This window comes from Sorex fumeus, unplaced genomic scaffold (genome assembly GCF_029834395.1).
Source record: "Sorex fumeus unplaced genomic scaffold, SorFum_2.1 ptg000008l, whole genome shotgun sequence".
Lineage (NCBI taxonomy): Eukaryota > Metazoa > Chordata > Mammalia > Eulipotyphla > Soricidae > Sorex > Sorex fumeus.
Genome location: NW_026606065.1, coordinates 85,389,116 through 85,403,364, shown reverse-complemented (window position 1 = coordinate 85,403,364; position 14,249 = coordinate 85,389,116). Strand labels below are relative to the sequence as shown.

The following is a 14,249-nucleotide window of genomic DNA, read 5'->3' as shown; positions in this document are numbered from 1 at the left end:
CCAGCTCCTGCGTTCAGGACCCTCCCGGCCCGCCCGCGTCCCATCTGAAGTTACTGTGTCCGATCAGAGCCGCAAGACCTGGAGGTTCTAGAGTCTCACGTCTCTTCCTTCTTTGCAGGAGCCAGAAGCCCCTCGAGCCCCTCCTGAGACCATCACACTCTAGGCCCCGGGCATCCTCAGGCGGCAGAGGAAAGACCTCCCGCTGCACCCGGTGCTCTCTGCCTGTGGCCAGGCCTCTTGCTTCGCTGGGAGAATCCATCGTTTGTGGAACACCATTGCTGGCCTCTAAGTGAACTCACGCCTTAGCCCACACTTGTCTCCTTGAAACTTCTCCGGCGCTTTCTTGGGCTTGTTCTTCAGTCCCTGTGAACCCAGAAGACAGCAGGTTTGTCTGTTCCCTTGGGGAGGTGGGGTGGAGGTTGGGGGGTGAGCATCTTAAATTCCCACGCTTCCTGTGGGGGTCTGGTGAGCAGAGGCCACCGCTGGACCAGCCCCAGGGCCCCTCAAGTCCTGGTGCGGGTGTGCCTCGGTGCCACAGCCAGGGGTCCTGAGACTCACAGGTGCTGGTGTGGCAGGTGCTGTGCTCTGCCCTTCATTTTCATACCCTGTGTCCTTGGCAGGGGCGTGGGCGGGCTCCAGTGTCCTTCCTTTTTTTTTTTTTTAATTTTATTGAATCATTGTGAGATAGTCACAAGCTTTCATGTTTGGGTTACGATTACACAATGATCAAACACCTGTCCCTCCACCAGTGCACATTCTCCACTAACAATATCCTCGGTATATCACCCATTTCCCACCCTCCTTCTGCCTCCATGGCAGACATGATTCCCCGTAATCTCTCTCTACTTTTGGGCATTATGGTTTGCAGTACAGACCCTGAGAGGTTATCATGTTTGGTTCTTTTTCTACTTTTTGTACATATCTCCCATCCCGACTGATTCCTCCAGCCATCTTTTTCTTAGTGACCCCTTCTCTATTCCAGCTGCCTTCTCCCCTTTGCTCAGGAGGCAGGCTTCCAGCTATGGAGCAATCTATCTGTCACGTGTATCTACTATCCTTAGGTGTCAGCCTCATGTTATGTTGTTTTATACTCCACAAATGAGTGCAGTCCTTCTTTGTCTCCAGTGTTCTTCCTGTCCAAAGCTCTCTGTCTTGTCCTTCTTCCTCTTACTCTTCTGCTTTGTACTCTTGGACTCCAGAATTCTCCTGCCTCTTGCTCTGGGGTATCCATGCCCTGGCCCTGTGCTATAAGCCAGCCTCGAGACTCTGGGCAGGGCAGTGGAGCTTGGTGAGAGGGTGGGGAGGTTGAGGCTATTCAGGGGGGCTCTGTGCGCCTCCCCCATCCTCGTCTCTCTTTAAGAGCGGCCTCATCTTTTTTAATTTTTATATTTGGGTTTGGCACAATGGTATAATTCTTGGCAAAAACTCATGATTACGACTTCATCATTATTAATATTTTTTTCATCATGAAGAAAAAAAAGGCAAACTTGTCAAGTTGTATTTGCCCATATGTACCGTGTGTGTGTGTGTGTGTGTGTGTGTGTGTGTGTGTGTGTGTTTGGGCCACACCTGGCAATGCTCAGGTGTTTCTCTTGGCTCTGCACTCAGGAATCACTCTTGACTATGTTCAGGGGACCATACGGTGATCAAACCCAGGTTGGCTGTGAGCAGGACAAATGCCTTACCTGCTGTACTATTGCTCTGGCCCCTGAACATGTATTTAAAAACCTCACCTTGGGGTCAAAGAGATAGCATAGGGGTTAAGGCACTTGTCTTATGTGCAGCCAAGCCCTTTTTTATTCCTGAGCCCCACTGGGAGTGATTGCTGGGTGCAGAGCCAGGAGTAAGTCCTCAGCAACACCAGGTGTGGCCCACTGCTCCCCTCTCTCTCCTCCTGAGGAAAAAAGACTTGGTATCTCCTGACTTTGATCCCTTTATTACACGTTCTTACAGTTCTTCAGGCCACTCACTATCTTAATTCTGAAGTTATGGCTTTTTTTGAATGCACGCACAGGGCCTGAGCCATCGTAACAGCCAGTAGGGCATTTGCCTTCCACATGGCCAGCCGGGGTTTGATCCCTGCACCTCTGAGCACCTCCAGGAGTGATCTCTAAGCATAGAACTAGGAGTAAAACCCCTGGCCCACCACCATCAAAAAAAGAAAAGGAAAGAAAACAAAACCATGCATCAATAAGCAGCCCACACCAGGGCCTTCATCAGGGGGACGTGGGGACTGAGGCATCAGGACAGAGACACACAGAAGCATCTTGGAGTAGGTTTTCTTAAGGTAGAAGGAAGCAGGCAGGAGCAACAGTGCAGCGGGGAGGGCATTTGCCTTGCATGCAGCCACCTAGGTTCAATCCTCAGATTCCCATATGGTCCCCTTAGCCTGCTGGGAATGATTCCTGAGTGCAGAGCATTGCTGGGTGTTATCCCAAAACCATACCCCCCTACCCACACACATATATACACATACACACACACCGCCTTTATATTGGGAGCTGGAATGATAGCACAGTGGGCAGGGTGTTTTGGGCAGGGTGTTTGCTTTGCCTGCAGCCTCTGACCCAATTTACATCCCTGGCACCCCAAATGGTCTCCCAAGCCCGCTAGAAGGGATCCCTGAGCACAGAGCCAGGAGATTAAGCCCTAGGTGTAGCCCCAAGACAAAACAAAATCTGCCACTGTGTTTTTGTTGCCTGCTTTGTCCATGAAAATGGGGGCCTGAGCCTCACGTGTGTGACTCACCGGGGAACATTCAGAGTGCAGCGTGCCCTCACCTCAGGCTTCCTGTGACCTTGGGCCAGGGAGAGCTGTGTTGGGGCATTAGCTGCCCCATGTGTGTTCAGCCCTTCAGAATCCCCGAGGAACAATGGGGGGCTGTCTGTGTGTCCTCCCTGAGGATGTGCTGTTGGGCTGCCGGGAAGCAGTCGCCAAATAGGCTGGGCATCCAGGAACCTGCCTAACTGACTGAGTGTTGGACGTGACATATTTTGAGGGCTGAGGCCGAGCTTGGCACATTCTGGAGTGGGGGTGCTGGAGCCATGTCTGTGTGCTGTGGCATATTCTGTTTCGGGGCCATACCCCATGATGCTCAGGGCTTTATTCCCCGTTCTGCTCTCAGACGTCACTCCTGGCCGTGCTTGGGGGGCACCATCTGGGATGCTGGGAATCAAACCCAGGTTGGCTGTGTGCAACGCAAGCACCCTACCCGCTCTACTCTCTCTCTGGCCCCTAGCAGGGCCATTTCTTGGAACAGAGCCACCTGCTAAAGCAAGGCGTATGGCCGGGCTCGCCATTATGTGGCGGGTGTGGCCCATCTGTTCCTGGACGCTCATATTTCCATCTGTGTACCTGGCATTCCAGAGCAGCTTTGTCCTCGCCTTCTCCCCCCCCCCCCCCCCCCATCAGTCCTCTGCTGATTGATCGTTTGGGCAAGTGTCGTGGTATTCCCAGGCCCTTGTGTAAATTGCCCAGTGGCTTCAGGAGCCTCGGGGAGTTTCAGGCCAGTTCAGTTACAGTCTTCCTGGACAAGTTTGCAGGTTGCATCTAGAGAAGCTCAAGGCAGAGAAGGAAGGTGCTGGAATATACCAGAGAGTTTGCTGCTTTTAGGGTTGAGAAGTGTGTGTGTGTGGGGGGGGGGGCGGGGGAGGGGCGGAGGGGAGGGGGTGCCTGTGCATCTGAAATTTTGCCAGTGAAGTGTGGCAAAAAAAAAAATCTGAAAAATAGCCAGTGAAGGGTGGCCACTGATATGTCGGACAGATCTCCTGTAAAGTGTGGCATTTCCGGCTTCAAGATGATGTGTGCGTTACACGTACCATGGATAATCCCCATGGTAACCGCAGACGTGTGTGATTGCGTGTGTCTCGGGGCGCTTTGAGGAGAGACGAGGATGGGGAACAACAAAAGGTAAATATGAAAGGTTACAGTGCGGACTTGCGTAAAAGGGCTTTATTAATTAGATTCAAACAGTATGCTCAAAGGTAAACATTGATTTGCTTCCAAGAAAAAAAAAACCTAAGAGCAGCCTGATCCCCGAGCAGCTGGCAGAGCCAGGCTGGCCTTGCCATGGCCAGGTCCACCCCTTGGTGGTTTTGTGTCCACGTCCCTCCTCAGCTTGAAAATGCTGCCTGGTCCAAGCGCAGCATCCGTCCCGCAGCTGGCTCTGCAGACGCCCTGGAAGGGGCCAGGCTGTCCTCCAGACTGACCCTTCCGGCCTCTCCTCTCTGTGTGTTTTTGCACCCACTTTCTTCCTGCTTCGTGTGACCCCCGCCCGCCGCCTGTGCTTCAGCCCCACCCAGCTTAGGCGACTCCTGCGGAAGGGTGAGTGTTGAGCCAGACACCTCCTGGAGGTGCAGTCAGGGGCTGCCCTGGCCACTGCCGGCCGGGAACCGACCCGGAGCTGCTTCTCAGGGGGTTGGCCAGCGCTCCTGGGGTGCTGTCGGATCTCCCTGCCATTTGCCCAAGCGATTCCCTGCTCATGTCCCATGGTAAGAAGTCAGATCACATCTGTCTGTTTCAGATCCTTTACGCCTGACCTTTCTGACCAGATAGTGACAGTTGTCCTATGTTAGTGTAATCTTAATGTCAGGTCATTTTGGGGTGGGGGAGAGAGTGCAGGGGATCAAGGGCAGGCATTCCATGTGGCTGACACGGGTTCCGGAGTTCAAGGCAATGCTTCACATGGGGCTGACCCAGCTCCATTCCCAGCATCACTCGGTTCCTTGAACATCACCAGGTGGAGCTCCCGGCCACCTTGAGGGCTGGTTGCTGGCACTACTGGGCCTAAGAAGTGTGACCTCCTGGGGCCCACCGAGAGTCTCCAGCCCAGAATTGCTGGGCAGCCCTGGACCTCCTTCTGCACCACGTGGGAGGCTCACAGAGGACTTAATAAGCTATGTTATGTGGCTTTTGCTTATGGTTGGATGAGGTTACTCAGGCCTGAAGGTTGGGGATTGGGGGGAGGGGGTTGGGACCCTCGATAAAGATCATGGAAAGAATTTCCTCATTGTTTTCCGGGTCAGCCCTCGGTGAATTCTTTTCACATTTACTTTTGGAAATTTCCAAAATCTGCGTATTTGTAGGGACACAGTAGAATAAAGCCCTATTAAATGAAACCCCACGTAGCCCACGATTCATGTCCCCTAGATATATTTGACAGGGGTTTGACTTGTCTTTTGACTCTCATGCCTCTTCCCCCAGCAAAAGCCCCCCCCCCCCATGCTTGTTGGTTTCATTAAGAGAATTTCTTCCCTTTAATTTTAGAACTAATGCTTACTCATAGGAAAAAGAAAATCACTAGAATGCAGAAAGACTTCAAATGCTCATAATCTTCTGTCTAGATACTCCCTCAATACCCTTTCCAAACCATTCTTTATGTACTTACATTCATGTAGTATGTGATTATTTCTAAGGGAGGCTAAGCATGCTGCTTTGATCTTTTCTCCACTTTTATCTGTGATACCATACCCTTCCCTCTGCCTGCATATTACTTTATCTCTCTGCTTTGGTTAGCCCTTTCCTTCACATACTTTTTCTTTTCTTTTTTTTTAGTGCCTCGGCTGTCTAGCTGCTTTTCAGGACTCTCCACATGGAGCCCCAGCTGGGCCCTGCAGCCCAGAACACCATCCTTCCTTCATCCCAGATACTCCTCCCTTGCCATACCACTGGGGCAGTTGGCCCGTGGTTGGCATGGGTAATGTTGATTTCACTCCACCATGTCAAAATATGTTTACTTCATTTTCACGGGAGTATTAGCATTGAGGAAAAGGTTGCCATTTAACCCATGGGAGCCTTTTCATGGTGGGATTGGAGGCAGGGTAACAAATGAAGCCAGAATTGTCAGGTAGTGGGGGCGGTAAGATTATAGAGTCAGTGTCGAGTTTTTTTTACCCGGCATGGAATGGACCTTCCCGGAATAGGTTAGCTAGGTTCAAATTCTTCCACTACTTTAAGTTAGGTGGCTGATACAGTCAACTCAACCCCGACTCTACCTGTGTTCTTGTGAAGGGAATCATAGTTTCTCACTGTATTGGTCTTTGATGAACAAGAACTGTGTGTGTTAGGCATGGGGCCGCTGGTGACTGACACATGTGAAATGGGGCGTGAGGGAGGTAGCCGCCTTGAGGAATCACCCTATAAATCGCCTTAGGAGGAATACACCTGGTTGGGTCTGTGGCCAGCAGCTCTGTGCTGTGGACACTTGCCTCTCACAACCAGCCTGGTCCTGAGTTCCCCTTGATCCTTAGGGCAGAGGAATGAGCCCCCAACCCCCCTCCCCCCCAGTTTCATGAGGAACTCAGGCTGGAGCTAGGAACCGGTTCTTTGCAGGACAGGAAAGATCGTCCTTCCCTCTGCCCAGGTGACTAGGTTCATTGCCTGCCCTCACAGGAAAATACTTGAGGAAGGTGATGAAGAATAAAGTAGGAGATAAAATTTATTTGGGAGTGACCCTGGCCAGTCCCCGAGATGAAGAGGTGTGGCACTTGCCCCTGTCAAGTGACTTTTTTAGATTCTTTCAAGCTGCCCCCAAAGCCTGTTGCTAGTGTGTTGTCCAGGGCAGAGCGGGGAGCCCTTGCTGGGCGTTGCTACACCTGCCCTAGCCTCTGTTCGCACCTGAGCTGGGGCCAGCCTCTCCGAGCTGCACTTCTGCCTCTGAAAGAACAGCCAGTCCCCACAGTGATTTCTGGGTTTTGGAGGCCTCTGTGCCGTGGGGCTAGTTTGGCTCAAGACAGATTTTTTTTTTGGCTTTTTGGGTCACACCCGGAGATGCACAGGGGTTACTCCTGGCTTTGCACTCAGGAATTACTCCTGGCAGTGCTCAGGGGACCATATGGGATGCTGGGAATCGAACCTGGGTCGGCTGCATGCAAGGCAAACGCCCTACTCGCTGTGCTATCGCTCCAGCCCCCAAGACAAATTTTTTTTTTTTTTAATCGAATACTCTCGGTAGCTTGCCGGGCTCTCCGAGAGGGGCGGAGGAATCGAACTCGGGTTGGCCATGTTGGCCGCTTGTAAGGCAAACGCCCTACCCGCTGTGCTATTTTTTTTTCCCCCTTTATTTTATTTTATTTTTTTTAAAAGTTGTAGATTTACAATTTTTTGTGCTTTGGTTTCAATTATACAATGATCAGATACCCATCCCTCCACCAGTGCCCATTTTCCACCACCATGGATAATATCCCTCCCACCCCCATCCCCCCATCCCCCCTGTCTCTGTGGCAGGGCAATCCCTGTGTTCTCTCTCTCCTTTTGGGTGTTGTGGTCTGCAAAAGAGGCATTGAGTGGCAAACATGTTCAGTCCATAGTCTACTTTCGACATGCATCTCCCCTCCTGGGAGGATCCTCCAAACATCCTTTATTTGGTGCTCCCTTCTCTATCTGAACTGCCCTTTCCTCTAGGATACCCGACTGGCCTCTAAGTTATGGAGTAATCCTCCTGGTGCTGATCTCAGCTATTCTTGGGTATTAATCTCATACTTTGTTACTTTATATCCCCCAGATGAATGCAATCTTTCTATGTCTATCCCTCTCTTTCTGACTCATTTCGCTTAGCATGATACTTTCCATATTGTACCACTTGTATGTAAATTTCATGACTTCATCTTTTCTAATAGCTACATAGTACTCCATTGTGTAGATGTACCAAAGTTTCTTTAACCAATCATCTGTTCTTGGGCACTCAGGTTTCTTCCAGTTTCTGGCTATTGTAAAGAGTGCTGCAATGAACAAACAAGTGCAGATGTCACTTCGACTATACATTTTTGCCTCTCTGGGATATATTCCCAGGAGTGGTATTGCTGGGTCAAATGGGAGCTTAATTTCTAATTTTTTGAGAATCGCCAAGACAAATTTTTAATCCATATGGCCAAGGCCTCCCTCACCTACTGCAGTACAGCATTGGTTGACTCCGGCTTTCCGGGCGGGCCTGTTTTCCCCATGTCAGTTTGAAGTTGTCCTTGAGTTTTCATTGTCGTTGCTGTGTTTCTCCATTGGTAGTGGGGGTGGGGTAGACATCTACTTTGAAACCTCTGCCTTTTCTTAGAATTCCAAGGTTGTTTTTTGTTGTTGTCACTGTATTTATTTCCCCTGAACACATTCGCTTTTACTGATGGGAAAACAACAGGAAGGGTGGAGAAACTTGCAGGAATCTGGGCACTAAGGTATTCCTGGACCTACACGTACCTACCTGCCCGGGTTGGTGTCTGGGTTGGTGTCGGGCATGAGGGCTAATGCGTAAGTGGAAAGAATACTGACCAGGCTGGGAGTGTTCGTGAACATTAGGTCAGATTTTATAGAATTCTCTGGTGTCCTCTAGTCCCACATCTTCCAATTTTTCTTGTGTGCTTTTGGAAAGCATTTGCAGAAAAAGTCACAAAAAACCTGGGACCTTGCAGGACAGAGGACTAGAGAGAGACCATGCTCTGCCACTCCTCTGAAATTTCATCTTAAGAGATCTTTTTTTTTTTTGGCTTTTTGGGTCTCACCTGGAGATGCTTAGGGGTTATTCCTGGCTCTGCACTCAGGAATTACTCCTGGCAGTGCTCAGGGGACCATATGGGATGCTGGGAATTGAACCCGAGTTGGCCGCGTGCAAGGCAAATGCCCTACCTGCTGTTCTATCGCTCCATCCCCAAGAGATCTTAACTTAAGTTCTTCCTTTCCCACTGGAGCTTTTGGGATGGATTCTGCCTTGGTAAAGCGCTCACGGCCCACAGAAAGTGAGGCCAGCTCCCTGGTTCATTCAGTTCCAATGCTTCTCTACACCCTGGGCCAGGGCATCTCCCAGCCGCGGAAATGCCGCTGCAGCCATAAACACCTCAATCACATCCTATTGGCTCAGAGAGGAAGCATTCTCAGATCTTATCTTGGCCTGTGAAGACGTACTTGGTAGCTCTTCCAGCGGCTTCCCGGCACAGATGGCATCTGACGTGCGTAACTAGGAGGGGATTTTATGTAGATGGTATCAGGCACAGGTGGGGCCAGAGCCCAGCTGACTGGGGTCTTCTCCCCTCTTCTGTGCTTTACTCACAGAGTTAAGGTAGAGACCGGGATGAGGCACCCGATGCCTGCTGTGGGGCGGTCATCTCGGTGCTTGGCCGTGGAGACCAGTGGGCTTCGCTTTCCCCTTTCTGGCCATAGTCTCCTCTGCAGTTTCCAGCAAGTGTGTTGGCAAAAGGCCCTGTCTTCTGTTTATACAGAAGAGACTTGAGACCCCAGAGGTTGGGACTTGTTGACGATAACAAATCAGGTCCCTGAGATGATCCTGTGAGCCGGATGGGGAGAAAACACAAATATCAACCCTCCAGCCCCTGGAATGGTAAACCTGAGGGGGACTGGGAGCTGCCGCCCTAACTCTCCCATCTGCCCCACAGTGGCCAGCATCCTGCAGTGCTTTGATTGCTGTCCCGTCCACTCCTGCGGCGAGGAGCTAGTGGCGAGCTTTTGCCTCTTGGTTGTTAGTGCTGCCAGGCTGCCAGGCACATGGGAGCGTGGGGCCGGGCCGTGCGTGTTGATGCTAGGGCAGCTGTAGGGGCTTCGTGCCACATGTGTCCACTGTCAGTGGTTACCCTGAGGCTGGGGCAGACGTGTCTGGACCACTCTACAAGCCACCCAAAGGAGAAGCGGAAGATGGGCTTCATAAGGACGTGAGCTTATCTTCCCCGGACAGTGCTTAGGAACTTAGCACGTGTCTGACCATTCATGCCCTCCAGATGGCTAGTGGACTCTTGGGGTTTTTGTTTGTTTGTTTGTTTGTTTCTACTATATCCATAAAGACTGACTCCTGGCTTTGAGCTCAGGGATCACTCCTGGCAGGACTCAGGGACCATAGGGGTGCTGGGATTGACCCTGGTTGGTTGGATGCAAGGCAGATGCCCTACTGGTTGTATGTACTATCTCTGGCCTCCCTGAAGAAGATTTTGCCGCCAGGACCTCAAGTAGGGCACCTTTCCAGAAATAGAACTATCTTCAGAAGTTTGAAAATGAGAAAATCATACTGCTCTTGCCAGCTCTCTTTCGACCCAGCACATAGACCCGTCTTTATCTCTGCCACATTGACACATTGAATCACTTCTCTCCTGTTTCTCTACAGTGATCAGGAGTTTGATACAGAGTCAGGGTCTCTCTTGGAAAGGGATGGGTGTTTTCTGCTTTTCTAAGAGGGTAGCACCTAAGGCAAGGTAATCTTGCCCTAGATAAGTCTGACATTAGTGAGACTTACCCTACTCGCATCCCACTCCAGAGGGATCTGAGATTCCCACTGTTGTTAACACTTCTGTCCAACCCTCCAAGAAAGCAAGTATTAGCCTCTGTAGAGGTGTCACCCCTTGAGAAAGGGCAACCTAGTTTCCAGAGAATGCTTTCAAAATATTCCGACAGCTCTCTGCATGAACCCTCACACCAGACAGTGTAAGCATCACCGGGACAAGAATGGTCGGTTTGTTTCACACAGAGAAGTTTCATATAGCCTCACTCAGCTTTGGAGTATTGTCATGACTGTGAGTGGGAAGCCGTGGGCAGAATACAGACGGCTAATGGCATGCAGAAGAGAGCATGGTTTTGCAGTTCTTCCATAGAGTATTTCTTAAAAATGGAGCCAGGGAGATAGTATAGGGGTAGGGTGCTTGCCTTGCACATGTCTGGCCAGGGTTCGATCCCCGGCATCCCATATGGTCCTATGAATGCAAACAGCAGTGATCCCTGAGTGCAGAGCGAGGAAGAAGCCCTGAGCACCACCTGATGTGACTCAAAAAGCAAAAATACAACCAGGATGTGCTTCGTGTCTCATTTTCTCTCCTTGGTGGAAAGTAGAAATGATGCATAGTCAACTGCGGGAGTCATCCTTCTCGCTATCAGCCTCTGTTGGATGTGTTTATGTTCTCGGGACTTCCCAAGAAGCAGAGCCTGGCCTTCCTCAACTCCCAGGCAGTACCGAGCAGGTCGCCAACTGTCTCCTGGCCCTTGCTTCCCTCCTGGGCTCCTGTATGGGAGGAGTGGGCCAGCACCTCCTGCCGAAAGAGGACTACTCTTCCCCTGCTGAGAGACATAAAGTACGCCTGTGTAGGCCTGCCTAGTCTCTACAAAGTTCCCTGCTCACTGATTGAGAGCTTGTGTCTGTCTCTAAAATTCCGGAGTTCATGGCCAAGCCCACTTGTTTGCAGATGGTGCCATCCGCCCCCTTGAGTGAGTAGTTCTTGGATTAGATTTTCAGGTGTGAGGTGGGTTTGGGAGATGAGTGTGTCCACTGGTGACATCCAGTGGTCACTTCTGCCAGAGGTGAGGTCACCCCGCTCCGACTCCCTTCCTGTTCTCAAGTGGCTGGGAAACCCTCCCGCACTGCCGATGGCCACAGATCCCTGGGGGTCCCTCAAAGCTTCAGGGGAGTGATTATGCTGGCCCTCCCCGGGGGCAGGGGTTGTGGTGGTGGTGGTGGTGTGCAGCTTCTCCCACAGAGGTCAGGGGGCTCACTAACCTTGCAGGCCGGTCCTCAGCAAGGCGACTGGACTGTGTGACCATTGCCTTGCACTCGACTTGCTCTTTTGGGGCCAGAAACTCAGTGACTGTGAACCAGACACTCCAACTCAGAGGGGTGGGAGCAGGCCACACACTCTCCGCCATCACCAGTCCAGGGAAGGAGCTTTAGCACCTACAACCTTTCCTATCTGCCCGTGGCCGCTGTAGCCATGGCAATAGAACAGTGGTGCTTTTTTTTTTTCCCTCTGCAGGGTTCAGGGCAGACTCCTGGCTCTGTGCTCAGGGGTCACTCCAGGCAGGGCTCAGGGAGCCATATGGGGTGCTGGGGATTGAAACCAGGTTTGCTGTGTGCAAGGCCAATGCCCTCCCCTCTGTACTCTGCCTCCAGCCCCATATCAATGGCTGATGACCTTCCTGCCCCAGGGGGCTGGCCGTGGTGCTCAGACTGGCCGTGGCCACCAGGTACTGTACCTGCCCGTGCTGCCAAGAGGACTCTCAACTCCGTTGTGACACAGCATCTTCTCCCGAGGCTTCTCATGTTAACGTGCTGCCTTTTCCCTTCTGCCTTGTCTGATCCTGAGTTTCTAATGGCTGTGTGATGCTTTTCCGTCTGACTGAGTGACTCCAGTTCATAGAAGGAAGCAGGAAGGCGTTTCCAGAGGCCAGAGTGACCGCACAGCGGGTCGGGTAATTGCCTTGCAGGAGGCTGAACCAGGTTCTAGCTCCCTTACCCCCACAGGAGCCCTAATCCCCTCCACAAGTGATCCCTGAGCACAGGGCCAAGAATAAACCCTGGGCAGTGTCTGGTATGAGCCCCCCAAAATGAAAACCAAAACCAGAAAAGGGAAAGAAAAATAAAATCCATGCTTTATGGGGCTGGAAGGGTAGTCCAGTGGGTAGTCCAGTGGAAAGCGCACTGGCCTTGCTTGTACTTCACCCAGGTTCAATCCCTGGCATCCCATATGGTACCCCAAGCCCTGCCAGGAGTTATTCCTGAGTGCAGTTGGGTGTGAGCCCTGAGCATCGCAGGGTGTGGCTCCACCCCCTAAAAAAGAATGTTTCCAGGAAGACTTTACATCTTGGACAATGCCAGGGCCTCCCCTGACCTGGGAACCCCCCTGTGCCACTGAGAGCCTGGAGTCTGCGTCCCCAGGCCTCCCTGCCTTGCTGAAGCACCTTGGTTTGACTCAGCGCTCAGTCACTGGGTGTCCCTAGGAACCAGAGCCCTGGAGGCAGGGCTGGTCCTGTGCTCCTTCCGCCTGCCCTTTCGGCTCTCTCCTGCCCTTTCCAGCCCCACTCACAACCGCTCCCCGGGCCACGTCACCGTCACTCATTTCCAGCCTGCTTCCTCCCCGCCGAGTTCCCCTGTGATAGCATTTCCTCCCCACCAGAAGCGCAGGGGCCCCAGCTGGACAGTGGGTGCTGCCTCCATGCCCCGACTCGTGTGGCCCGTGGTGCTGGGAATTCTCTCCTCACCTTTGAGCCAGGCAGCAGAGCCAAAGTCCTGCATTCCTTGTTCTTTTCTATTTTTTTGGTTTTGATTTTGGGGCCACACCCAGCGGGTGCTCAGGGATCACTCCTGGCTCTGCTCTCAGATGCTCAGGGGACCATGTGAGGTGCTGAGGATTGAACCCGGATCGGCCGTGTGCCAGACAAGCGCCCTACCCGCTGTACTATCACTCCGGCCCCATAGTCCTCCATCTGAGAGCTTGATGGGTCTGGTGGAAGTCTCGCCTCTTTGTGACCCGCCAGCTGTGACCCTCTGCCTGGACACGGCCCTGCCAAGGGGCCCTAAGGCTACACGTGGGTAGCAGCTCCAGGCCCGGAGGCCTGGGTCACCCCCGATGAATGGGTCTGTATTCCAGTGGCCTCAGTTGCAGCAGGGTTTGGTCAGTGGAAGTTACTCACTAAAAACATCACCACTACCTGCAGGAGAGGAAGAAAAATGTCCTCCTCAGAGTGTGGCCTGAGGGTCCCTGGGAGGAGGCCGCCCCCCCGCCCCCAGTAGCTACCCTGCTCTCCCCCTCAGGGGCTGGGCTCTAGCATATCCACTGTGCCGGCGGGCAGGCAAGCGGACTGAAGCATTTCCCCCGATGGGCGAGTGGTACTCGCTAACAACCTGATGCAGAAGAAGAGAAGGCCCGTTTGGAATTGGAGCTCTTTGTTTTTGGGGTGGGGTGGGTCAAACCTCATCTGGCGGTGCTTAGAGGGTGCTCCTGGCTCTGTGCTCAGGTGAGGTTACTAGCTCTGCGCTCACGGATCAGTCAGAGCTGGAGCTCTTATCTCTGAAGCAGTAGCGGTTCTAGGCTAGAGGAAATGCAGATTGCATGCAAGTGATTTCTCTCTCTCTCTCTCACTCTCTATTTTGGGCCTCACCTGGCAGTGCTCAGGAGTTACTCCTGGCAGTACCTACTGACCATAGGGAATGCCTGGGATTGTACTTGGGTTGGCTGTGTGCAAGGTGAGTGCTCGCCCGCTGTGCTATTGCTCTGAGAGAAAGTAATGTCTTCAAATCACCCCAAGTCTCTTGGGGGTAGGGGCCAGCTTGCAGGTGGCCTGGGACCAGTGGCCAGGGTCTTTGTGGTTGACTCAAAGACATTCCTATAATATGCCCCCTCTACACCGCCGTTTTCACTCTAACATAGCGGTGGATGAAAAGATGAATTAAAAAAAAACATTTGCTTCTTCCCTCGGTAACAAAAAATTCATCACAGTTCATTTGACAAATGGACCTTTGGAACAGTTTTAGATTTACTGGGACATTGGAAAGAAGG

General features: G+C 52.1%; 1 protein-coding gene across 1 annotated transcript in view; it reads left to right on the top strand.

Annotated features, from left to right (window-relative positions):
- The first annotated feature begins 333 nt into the window (after positions 1-333).
- The window catches only part of SLC7A1 (solute carrier family 7 member 1), a 31,659-nt gene continuing 17,743 nt past the window's right edge, over positions 334-14,249 (top strand). The window contains exon 1 of the mRNA XM_056109748.1: positions 334-385. The gene's annotated coding sequence lies outside the window, so the exon portion shown is untranslated. The remainder of the gene's footprint in view (positions 386-14,249) is intronic.